This window comes from Equus asinus, chromosome 3 (assembly GCF_041296235.1).
Source record: "Equus asinus isolate D_3611 breed Donkey chromosome 3, EquAss-T2T_v2, whole genome shotgun sequence".
NCBI lineage: Eukaryota > Metazoa > Chordata > Mammalia > Perissodactyla > Equidae > Equus > Equus asinus.
In genome coordinates, this window is record NC_091792.1 from 74414049 (window position 1) to 74427207 (window position 13159).

At 35.9% G+C, this 13159-nt stretch overlaps 1 pseudogene; it reads right to left on the minus strand.

The window, feature by feature from the left end:
- Positions 1 to 10971: 10971 nt before the first annotated feature.
- On the minus strand, positions 10972 to 11896 carry LOC123289593 (olfactory receptor 14A16-like; annotated as a pseudogene).
- Positions 11897 to 13159: the final 1263 nt, after the last annotated feature.

The following is a 13159-nucleotide window of genomic DNA, read 5'->3' on the forward strand; positions in this document are numbered from 1 at the left end:
GTTCCCAGGGGCTCACTTCTCACCAATACCATCTGTGACTCAATGCTTCTGAAGATGCTAAGCACTGCAAAGCTGCTTTGCTGCTCTGATCAAGGTTTTCCTTCACTCTGCATCTTCCCCACAGTTCTGTAACATCTGAAGCATGAGTTAAAGTCCAATTCCAGAAAAGCCTCCTTTTAAGAGAATTTCAGAAAAACGTCTAAAGTCCATCTCTCCAAATACTTTATTCCACTTCTATTAAACTTCTTTTAACATTTGCTTGGTAGCAGAGTCATCCACAGGCATGTCTGACTTCTCTCCTGGATCACAAATTTTTGGAGAGCAGGAATTTTTTAACAGTTTCAAGCAATATGGAGGAACCTCGAGATTCTGTGGGCCCAGGCATACCTCTTCCAGACAAAGCCTGAGTAGGGTCAGAGCCACGTGACTTACTTGCCTAAGGTCATATGTCTAGTTTGTGGCAGAGGTAGGCCTATCACACAGTCCCTTGACTCTCAGTCTTGTTTTCTTGACCCCACAGAGCTCAACACAATTTTGCCCTGATTGTGCTTATATCATAGGGACGGCCTTCTGATAAGCTATTAAGTAGATACGTGGCACTCAAATATGCCTAATATAGCAACATAGGAGTAAGTAAGAAATAAGGGAAAACGAAAAAGAATCATCATGTGTTTATTAATAGGTCACCAAACTGAAATTTTTAGCCTTCATCCTGATAATAAAGTACCATTTTGAAGAAATATCCTACTACTTTTCCTCATTTCTGAACTGCAAATGATACGAGTTGTCATTGGATCTGAACACAATGTATGTGTTCACTTTAGTATCACGAATCTTCTCATCTTCAGTGTGCTACAATCTGCTTATGATTCATTTACCAGTTGTGCATCTCCGTTCATGAAGCAGATTGTGGCTTTTCTTGAAACATGAGGTTCCTGGTCTTGTTAACAGCTATGCCACGTCCTCCAACTCAGTCTCCCAGTTTGCCTGTTTCTTTGATCCCAGACTCCTCTGTTAGGAAGGAGAATGCTGATGTCTGCATCGGAATGCGTGGTAAACTCCAGCAACGTGGAGGGAATGAAAGAGGATGAGGGAAATCCACCAGCGCTTCAGATAAAGAAATGAAAATTCTTGGGGAAATGCAAATGGACACAAAACCCTTTAAAGAGAGTGGAGTTCCTGAAGGCAAGGTTGTTTTCACATTCAGAAAAATTAATCACTATAATGGATCACATTAGCATAATGATGGAGAGACATCCAGTGATCGCCTTAGTCAATGAAAAAAAAGTTGGTGCAATTCAGTACTTTGGATGACTTATTTTCCCAGTGCATCATATTCTTGACAATCCCAATGTTATTTTCTCACATTCCACGAAGTTTAAAACCTAACCCTGTTCGGTACTTGTTCTAGACCTCCATGTCCATTTCTTGTGAAGACATTAGGGCTCTTTTTATTTTTTTAAATTAAGATTATGATAGTTAACAACCTTGTGAAATTACAGTTGAACATCATTATTTGTCATGTTGTAGGTACACCACTTCACCTCTAGTGCCCTCCCCCCAACCCCCTTTCCCCTGGTGACCACCAATCAGTTCTCTTTGTCCATATGTTAACTGCCACCTATGAGTGGAGTCATACAGAGTTCGTCTTTCTCTGTCTGGCTTACTTCATTCAACATAATACCCTCAAGGTCTATCCATGTTTTTGTGAATGGGATGACTTTGTCCTTTTTTATGGCTGAGTGGTATTCCATTCTATATATATATACCATATCTTCTTTATCCAATCATCAGTTGCTGGGCACTTAGGTTGGTTCCATGATTTGGCTATTATGAATAATGCTGCAATGAACATAGGGGTGCATGGGACTTTTGGAACTGCTGATTTCAGGTTCTTAGGATAGATACCCAGTAGTGGGTAGGCTGGGTCATAAGGTATTTCTATTCTTAACTTTTTGAGGAATCTCCATACTGTTTTCCATAGTGGCTGCACTAGTTTGCATTCCCACCGACAGTGTACGAGGGTTTCTTTTTCTCCACAGCCTCTCCAACATTTGTCACTTTTGGTTTTGGATATTTTTGCCATTCTAACAGGTGTAAGGTGATATCTTAGTGTAGTTTTGATTTGCATTTCCCTGATGATTAGTGATGATGAGCATCTTTTCATGTGTCTATTGGCCATCCCTATATCTTCTTTGGAAAAATGTCTCTTCATGTCCCCTGCCCATTTTGTAATTGGGTTGTTTGATTTTTTATTGTTGAGTTGTGTGAGTTCTTTGTATGTTATGGTGATTAACCCTTTGTCAGATAAATAACTTGCAAATATTTTTTCCCAATTAATGGGCTTTTTTGTTTCAATCCTGTTTTCCTTTGCCTTGAAGAAGCTCTTTAGTCTGATGAAGTCCCATTTGTTTATTCTTTCTATTGTTTCCCTCATGTGAGGGGTTATGGTGTCCAAAAAGATTCTTCTGAAGCTGATGTCAAAGAGTGCACTGCCGATATTCTCTTCTAGAAGACTTATTGTTTCAGGCCTAATCTTTAGGTCTTTGATCCATTTTGAGTTTATATTTTAGTAAATGGTGAAAAAGAATGGTTGATTTTCATTTTTTTACATGTGGCTGTCGAGTTTTCCCAGCACCATTTGTTGAACAGACTTTCTTTCCTCCATCGTAGGCCCTCAGCTCCGTTGTCAAAGATTAGCTGTCCATAGATGTGTGGTTTTATTTCTGGGCTTTCAATTCTGTTCCATTGATCTGTGCATCTGTTTTTGTACCAGTACCATGCTGTTTTGATTACTGTAGCTTTGCAGTATGTTTTGAAGTCAGGGATTGTGATGCCTCCAGCTTTCTTCTTCTTTCTCAGGGTTGCTTTGGCAATTTGGGGTCTTTTCTTGCCCCATATGTATTTTAGGAATCTTTGTTCAATTTCTGTAAAGAATAACATTGGAATTCTGATTGGGATAGCGTTGTATCTATAGATTGCTTTAGGTAGTATGGACATTTTGACTATGTTTATTCTTCCAATCCATGTACATGGAATATCTTTCCATCTCTTTATGTCGTCGTCAATTTCTTTCAAGAAAGTCTTGTAGTTTTTGTTGTATAGATCTTTCACTTTCTTGGTTAAATTTATCCTAAGGTATTTTATTCTTTTTGATGTGATCGTGAATGGGATTGAGTTCTTGAGATCATTTTCTGTTAGCTCCTTGTTCTCATATAGAAATGCTATTGATTTATGTATGTTGATTTTATACCCTGAAACTTTGCTGTAGTTGTTGATTGTTTCTAATAGTTTTTCTATGGATTCTTTGGTCTTTTCTATATATAAGATCATGTCGTCTGCAAACAGCGAGAGTTTCACTTCTTCGTTGCCTATTTGGATTCCTTTTATTTCTTTTTCCTGCAAAATTGCTCTGACCGAAAATTCCAGTACTATGTTGAATAAGAGTGGTGAAAGTGGGCATTCTTGTCTGGTTCCTGTTCTGAGGGGGATGGGTTTCAGTTTTTGTCCATTGAGTATGAATGTTGGCTGTGGGTTTGTCATCTATGGCCTTTATTATGTTGAAGTATTTTCCTTCTATACCTATTTTATTGAGGGTTTTTATCATAAATGGATGTTGGATCTTGTCGAATGCTTTCTCTGCATCTATTGAGATGATCATGTGGTTTTTGTTTCTCATTTTGTTAATGTAGTGAATCACGTTGATTAACTTGCGGATGTTGAACCATCCCTGTATCCCTGGTATAAATCCCACTATAGGAAGAATGATGAAGGAATTCATAATCTATTTTTCAAAAGGGAGCCTTTCCAATCAAATTGATCTTTCTAACCAGCTAAATTTTCAATGTTTTATTACCATGTTCTTTGAAAACACTGACTGATAGCAGATGGATAGAATTACCTAATTCAAGTATTAGAAGTTCTTCAGGGTCACGTGATGGGTCAAGTTCTACCTCTCACTTCACAATTAGTCTGACGTCTCCCAGCTCCCTTGCTTCTTTCTTGAAATGTTTCTCCTGCAGGTGCTTTGGGTCTCTGATTTTCTCAGTCTCAGAGCTACATTCACCTTTGGCCTCCTCAGCTTCCCAAAGGATACCTACTTGCATCACATGTCTGCCTTTTAGGTGTTCTCCACCGGGCTCAGCATTCTTAGTCTGGGAAGGAATACTCAGGAGACAGAAACTCCAAGAGGAGCTCCAGGTGATCATCAGTCAGCTTGTTAGCTTAAGGAGCTCCAGGATTATTATTCAGAAATTTAATTTTCAAAAAGTTTTATTAATCTCGCTTTGTGTTTTTAGTCTCTATCTGAGTAGTGCGTAGTGTTTTTACTATGCCCAGTGAGGGGTGAGAGATACATTCTCTGACCTCAAATTGTCTACATGATTTCAGGACTGGAATAACACAGCCAAGGTGCAAGATTCCTAAGTGGCGCCTAAGAAGAAAACATTTGTTAGTGACTCAATTGGATTTATCTAGAAAGTAAAAATATGTTTTCACCTGTTTCACGTTACTGTCCATTGGGAGGCATGCTGCCCAAGGATACTGAAGTGTGGTGATTTTCAGGCCAGTTCAAACATTCAGGTTGTTCATACAACTGGTGTTATCAGTAACTAAAAGGCATATCCGATGAGAAGGTCTTTGTATCAGACGAGTGCAGTATTTCCACAGCAGGGAAAACAGGCCTCAGGAAACACATTCAGCTAAAAGTAGCACAGTAAATTCATTTCTACGTGAGGCATCTATCAGCTCCAAGAAAAACAAAAAAAAAATATAAACTTCAATAATAGTTACAGAGTTTGGAGAGTCCCCTAAATTGATCAGCAAGACCACTTTCATGAGGCTTATCTTCAAGTGTAAAGTTTTATTTGATTATTAAAACTCTTATTGTACTAAATAAAGCAATAAATCTTATCCCAAATTATCGTGCTTCCATTGGTATTTATTATATATGATTTTTGTGGGAATCCAAGGACTTGAATCAAATTAAATTCCAATTATTACATAGGATTTTAATGTACCAGTAACAGGGATTCCTAGATTCGTGCTTCCTGAGCTGCACTTCCACTAGGGAGCAGAGGGTTTACACTGACACCTGCACGAGGTATCTCCTGGAGGAAGAAGTCTCAAAGTAGAATACAAATACACATAATTCCTCTATACCATTCTTTCTGCTGATGTGTTTGCTGTGCAGGGTTTCCTCACAGTCTGATTTTCACCTCCAATCAATAAAATCATTTGTTACTACTGCTTTGATATGCAATATCCAATGATCTTTCATCTTTTTACTGCACCCATGCTTTCATCTACAGTACTTATAATTTCTAGCTCTAAAGTAAAATTTTATCCTTCATTTCTATGTACTTCACTTGCTTTGAGGAGTGGGAATTCACAGGGGATAGCATTTATACTCAACTAGTAAGTACTAATGTGAATAACCCAATTAACTATAGAATAATGAGAATACTAGATTGTAAATAGTTGCTACCCCTTCAAATGCTACCTAAAATCCTTGACTCTTGACCATGACCTCCCTTACCATATAGAGGAATCTCCACCACCCTACTCCCTGCTACTGCCATTGTGTGTTCTGATTTTCAGGGTCTGTGCCAATCAGTCCTCCAGAAGTCCTGCCTCCTTGTGGCACCACCAGCTCTCCCAAAGACGTCAGGAGGTTTTAGCACTGCAGTGCCAGTCCATCAAGCCATCAGCCCAGCCACCACTGCTCCTGGGTGCGAGGCACTATCCATGGATGTCCCCTGGGCAGAGGTGTCCTGAGATCTAGAATCAAGGTGGGTATATGGTCATTTCACAGGTGAGTCAACACAACAGCTGACAAATATCTCATGCTCTATGGCAATGATCCAGTGGCTGACCTATGGTCCCCTCAGTTAATCCTTTTACCGTCCTTTGTGGGAACTGTAGCCTTCATGGAACTTAGGCTCTGAGATGCAGAGTAAGAAAACAAGAGCAGAGAAACGTGCGTTAATGAGGATGCTCCAGGAAGGTACTGACCAGGCTCTGTGGTCTCTGCTGGCACAGGGTAACTCGTGGACACAAGGAAAGCTCTTTTGGATGAAAATGGCCCATAACCATGACTTGGAACAGGGGATGCAGATCTTTATTTGCACTGACTCTATAGGACTTTACTTATATTTAATGGTGGAAGTTTATTAAATTCAACAGTGACTGATTATCATTGGCAAAAACATTAATTGCATCAATTAACAATGAGAACTAACAAAACTATAACACTTGATTTGTGCCAGACACATTCTTAACCTAAATTTAACTCATTAGTGTACTAAATTTTATATCATCATCTTCAGTTTGTTGAAGAGAAAATGGAAGCACATATGGGTTATTTGTAATTTAGGTGGAAAGCTAGGTTTTAAATCAAAGCGGCCTGGTGACTGAGCCCACACGATGTCAGCATTGAGATGTTATGCTTCACTTAATTAAATATGACATTAAAATAAGCAATTATGACTAAGTGGATAATAAAGATAATGAGAATATAAAGTGCTCAACCAAAATTATAAGGGTGAGAAATATACTGCATGTAGTTTTTCTAAATTCAGTAGCAAAAGCAATTGAATTTGGCATCATGAACAAGTTTGTTGATATTAGAGACATTATATAGTTTTTTAATCTAGAGTCACCTAACAAACAAATAACAATTTAATGAGAAAGTCATTGATAGCACTTGATACGATTTCCAAAGTTAAACAGATCCCAGAGAGGATTTATTTAGCTGTGGATAGACACGACAAATTAAATACCACACCAGGATTTTAAAATAATCTGGAGAGTCTAACAAATCATTTGTTGAATAACTTTAACTACAGTGTTATTATTAATAGTTAGATACATACTAAGATTTTAGAAAACCAAAGGGTGTGGGTGTGTAACTTTATCTTGAGTTGAATATTGATTTGTATTATTGTAGCAGCTGTCATTTTTAAAAATGTTTACCCTTGATTGGATTAAGTTCTATCACCTGACAACTCTCTTTTTCAAACTAGTTAATAACCTCTCTGCTTATCAAATATGCAATACTAACCCTGTGATTAACATAAGAATAAAGACTATTCCGAAGATAGTAATGTTGACTAACTCTGACTGAACAAAGAGATAAATTCATCACTAAAGTGATGAAATGATCTCTGTAAATTACAAGTCAACAGACAAAAATAATTAGAACACAATAGAGTTAGACAATTCATTTTTTTCAGAATTCACAAGAATTTTCTCAATTTTATTAGTTTTTTTCAAAAAAGTAATATTTGGTATATTATCTTAGGTATATTTGCCTTTTCATAAATTCCCATTCTTTTTTGTATTTCTGTCCTTCTACTTTCTTTACAATTATTCTGCTTTTGTTTTTCTCTTTTTAAAAAATAGATACATAGTGGGCCATCAAAATTTTTTCACTAATTTTAAAATGTAGTGTTTTTGCTTTAATTTAGTTATATTTTCTAATTTCCACTAAGATACTCTTTGACCTATGTCTTACCTAGAATTTTTCATTTTAATTTCCAAATATGTATTTTTCTAATTATATTTTAGTTAATTTCTAGTTTAATATTATTGTGGTCAGAGAGTATGGTCTTTATGATATAAACTATCTGATGTATTTGATGCTTTCCTGTGGCAAAGTCAACAGTCAAACTTTTGTAAAAATTACCTGTCTTTTTCAGTTCTTAGGAAAATATATATTCATGATACATATGTTACCCATACATGCTATATATATGTCATAGGTGTTACATATATGTGTTATACCATTTTTCAAGTGATCATAAACATTTACTACCATTGAACATATGTCAGCCTGTAAAGTAATTCACAGCACATTCCCAAAAGCCATTATGTACATAGTGTAGTAAATTAATATAGAAATCAATAACAAACAATAAATTGAAAATCCTGATATATTTGGAAATTAACCATTTGAATTCTAAGTAACTCATCTATCAGTAAAGAAATGACAATGGAACTTTAAAACTATTTTGAACTGAGTAACAATACAATTTTAATTTATTAAAACATGATGAGATTATTGCAGCCAAGTTGAGGAAGAAACAGATAGATGAGAGATAGATGAGAGGTACATAGATAGATAGACAGATAGTCAATATCCCAGTATCATCTACCTGATGGTGGTTGTATGTGGATGGATTCAGATAAAGGCACACTAAAGAAAACTTCATAGCCTCTAAATGCATCTATTAAAAAGAAGAAACCATTATAGGTCTTCCATAATTGAGGCAGCATGGTATACAGGCAAGGATAATAAAAAATACTAAAAGAACAGAATAGAGATACCAGAAATACATCTACACTTCATTTATTTGAAAGACAATACTGCAGACCAGTTCAATAAATGATGCTATAAAAAAGCCAACTTTACCTCTGTTTCATATTATGCAAAAGAATTTATGATTCCAGCTATATTGTAAAACTTAATGTGAAATTTAAAATAAACTTACACAAACTATCATAGGATAATCATTTCTTGATTACATTTTGGCCTAAATGTTGTAAACAGGACACAGAAAGTACTAACCATAAAAAGAATATATTGATCAATTGGATTACAGAAAAATAAGAACCATTTTCATTAAAAGACACCACGGGAAAATGAAATAGCAAGTCACATAGTGAAGAAAGATATTTGCAAATAATAATATTAGTAACAAAGTAGTCATATTAAGAATAAATAAATCACTTTTAGAAATCATTAGGAAAATTCAAATAACCCAGTAGAGAATATGAGCAAGAAACTTCAACAGGCATTTCAAGTCAGAGAACAGTACCCTGGCCAATAAACCTGTGTAAAAGTTTTAAATCTCTTTGGAAATCAGGAAGTACAAACTAAACCCACAATATGACACCACTGCCACCACACACATACACTAACATGCATGCATACATGCACACACTTACACACGCCCTAGAATAGATAAATTCAAATGAAGGATAATGCTAAGTGTTGATGAGAATTGAGATTAGTAGAAACTCTTATTTCTGGTGTGGTTAAATGTCTAACACGGCTTTGGGGAAGGTCACTACAGTAAAAGTTCAATTTAAATAAAGGAAAGATGGAAGATGCACTGTGGGCTCTGACACATAGCAGGGATGGCAGATTCCTGGGTAGAGAAAAGCTTGTTACTCTGGATGATGAGAGAAATTCTTTGATTAGGCCATGGAGATTACATATTGTTATATTTATATTGTAATTAATATTACATATTGTTATATTTATTTATATATATTTAGGATGTTTCCTAAATTTTAACAATACATTATAAACACATACCAATTTAATTTTAATCACCTATAAAAGCTCTGCTTATTTACAGCTCTACTCCCGCATGTTATGTCATTGATGTCACAAATTGCATCTTTATATATCATGTACCCATTAACATAGACTTACAATTATGCTTTTGTCTTTTAAATTTTGTGGAAGAATAAAAACTGGAACTATCAGCAAAAATTAGAAAATGAGTGGTTTTTTATATTTATGCATATATTTCCCTTTACTGGAGAAGTTCTTATTTTCGTATGGCTTTGAAATACTGCCTAGCATCCTTTCTTGTAGGGCATATCTAGTGGTAATGGACTCCCTCAGGTTTTGTTTATGTGGCAATGTCTTAATTTTTCCATGACTTTGAAAGGCAGTTGTACTCTATGTAGAATTCTCACTTGGCAGTTGTTCTCTTTCAGTAAGTATTTTAAATATGTCGTGACTTTGCCTTTTGGCCTGCAAGATTTCTGCTGCAGAGAAATTTAATGATAATCTTTTTGAGATTCCCTTTCACACAATGAGTTTTTTTTTCTCTTGCTGTCTTCAAGATTCTCTGTCTTTCAAATGTTCAATTAAATGTATCTCTATGTGTATTTCCTGAGTTCATTGAATTTCTTGGATGTACATATCCATGTTTTTACTCAAATACGGGAAAATTTTGGCCATTGTTTCTTCAAATAGGTCTCTGGCCCTTTCTTGCAGATATCAAATAAACATTTGGGATGCTCCATAAATCACGTCATCAGGAAAATGCAAATTAAAACAATGAGATTAAAAAAAACAACTGTTAGAAAGGCCAAAGTCCAGAACACAAAGCAACAGAAACTCTAGTACATTACTTGTGAGAATGTAGAAGAGTACAGCCATTTTGAGGAAAATTTGGTGGTTTCTTGTAAATATGAATAAACTCTTACCATATTATCCAGCAATCATGCTCCGAGGTATTTACCCAAAGGAAATTAAGACTTATTTACATATATAAAACTGCACAAGGATGTCTATAGAAGCTTCATTCTTGATTGACGATTTAGAAGAAACCTGGCTGTCTCTGAGAAGGTGGATAAATAAGTGAATCAGTGAATACACTGATAAAAGGAAATAAGATATCTAGCCATGAAAAGACATGGAGGAAGCTTAAATGTACAGTACCAAGTAAAAGAAGCTGGTCTAAAAATGTATATTGTATGATTCTGGACAAGCCAAGAGTATGGAGGCAGTAAAAAAATGGGTGGTTGCCAGAGGTAGATGGAGAAAAGGGAAATAAATAGGCAGAACACAGAGGATTTGGGGGTTACTAAAAATACTGTGTGGTGTTATAATAATAAATATATGCAATTATACATTTGTCCAAACCCATAGAATGTACAACACTACGAGAGAAGCCCTAGTGTAAAGTACAGACTTTGGGTAATTATGAGATATTAATATAAATCTTTCTTGGTAAAACATGAATGATTCTGGTGGGCTATATGGCTAATGGGGGAGGCTATGCAAGTGTAGGGGTACAGGTTATGTGGAAAATCTCTATACTTTCAATTTTGTTGTAAACCTAAAAATGCTCTAAAAATTGTCTTAAAAAGATTTGAAGTAAAAATATCAAGAAATAATGTGTGTATAATTGTAGATGGCATCTATTATTGCAACAAACGAAGAGATAGTTTTTACTTTTTGGTAAAAATTTCCTTTAATAATATCCCCAGAGACATTTTCACGGCATTATTTCTTAGACTATACCAGATGAGATTAAATGTTCAGGTCACCACAGTGTAGAACATGGAAATCATAGGGTCTGAAATAAAAGTCACTGAAGTAGGTTTCAGATAAGCAAAGAATCCACTGGAGATAATTAATACAACCAGCATCAGATGAGGAAGGCAGGTGGAGAAGCCTTTTGACGCTTCTGTTGATGGGATCTTCCTGACAGTGGAGAAGATGCAGATGTAGGAAGCAATGATGAAAATAAAACAGCAGATACTCAACACCACTCTAATGAGGATAGGAAAAATTTCTCTTATTCAATTTTCTGAGCAAGAAATAGCCAATAACTGCAAGATGTCACAAAAGCACTTATGGAATATATTAGACCCACGATAGGATAAGGAGAAGGTACCTGCTGTGTGCATCACAGCACTCATATCCCCACCCAGCCAAGACACGGTGGTTGACTGAACACATGCATCCCTGTTCATGATGACTTCATAGTGCAGGGGATGGAAGGTGGCACCATAGTGGTCAAAGCACAGCACTGTGAGGAGTGCGGCTCTGTGGTTGTTGAAAAAGCATGAGAAAGACCTGGGCAACAAAGCTAAGGAATGAGATGTAGTTAATGTGAATCAAAGAGTTGGCGGTGGATGTAGAAATTGTGATTGATATTAGGCAGAGATCCAAGAAGGATAAATTCTTCAAGAAGAAGTACACGGAGGTGTGGAGATGCTGGTCCAAAGTTGTGATCATGATGATGAAGACATTTCCCATCAGGGCATAGAATTAAATCAAGGAGAAGAGCACTGAATGCAAAATGTACATATTTTTATTGGTTGAAAATCCTGTGAGGATATATTCTGTCACAAACGTGAGATTTGTCATTACTGGAGGCATAACCTGTATAAAAACAAGGATAGAGGATTAAAACAACAATATCAAGACTTTAAATATTGAGCATATACTGTGTATCTCCATACGGCAATCACACGGCATATTTACCGTAAACATTACTTCCATCTAATTCCTAGCCAGCGTATTAATTGCCAAGCATTATGTGAGTAATATTGCATTATTGAACCACTTTATTTTCAGTTAAAATACATGTCATTATTATTTTGTTTAAATGCGTCCTGTGAAAGATGACAAAAGACTGAAAATTTCAACTTACCTTAACAAAACTCGAACAACAGAGTATCCTCCCCATGTTTCTCAATAAACCCAAATTGACAAACCAACGACTGCTAAGTTGTTTTCCGGTCTTCCTGTCCGTACATCCTATCCCATGACTGACACAACCTCACTTTCAGCTCACCTTCCAAGGAGTTGAACAACCCTTAGAAAAAATGAACTCTTACAGACCTTCCTCAATGTATTCCATAAAATCTTTAACCTACTTATTCTCTGCCAAAGACTCAGCTTAGAGATGTTCTCATATTTAAAATTTTAATAAGAGATTGAGCTAACTGCACTTTTTTCTCATTTGACACATAGCCTGGTGACTGCAGGCATCAGAAATCCTACTTCATATGAGCTAAGATGGTTGGCTTCCTATTCACCAATTTATTCACTTTTCTTCATTATTCCCCCTTTCATGTGACTTCTTCCCCCACAACTAGTAAGTTTAAAATTGTTTTTCCCACAAGCTCTTTTTTCTCTTTCATAATTTCCATAATTCCATGCCTACAATTCATGACCTTGCAACTAGAACAGCTTTAAATCCATCCCTACCCAATCCCCTGCCACATCTTCTCTCCCTCGCAGAAAATTAATGCAATTCTGTGGCAGGTATAAGGGACCACATATATTTGGAGTTACGTCGTATGCAGTCTTTAAAATTTCATATGTTCAGATAGTCTTAGTCTGATGAAAGCATGTGGGTGTCCATTCCTTTTGCAGTGACATGTTAGTGTCTTCTGTTTGTACAGATTTTACTCAGCAACATTCATGTAAATTTAGCAAAATATTAATATTAAGACTGTACTATAGAATATTTCCCCCCACACACTGTCTTTATTCTCATGCCCCTAAATTTTATGCTCAATCTCTCTCCATGGTGATGGATAATGGAAAAATCCTGAGTGAACATTAGTGTTGGATTTGTAAAAGTAGTAATATAAAATAATTTTAATATATTAGAGAAACAAG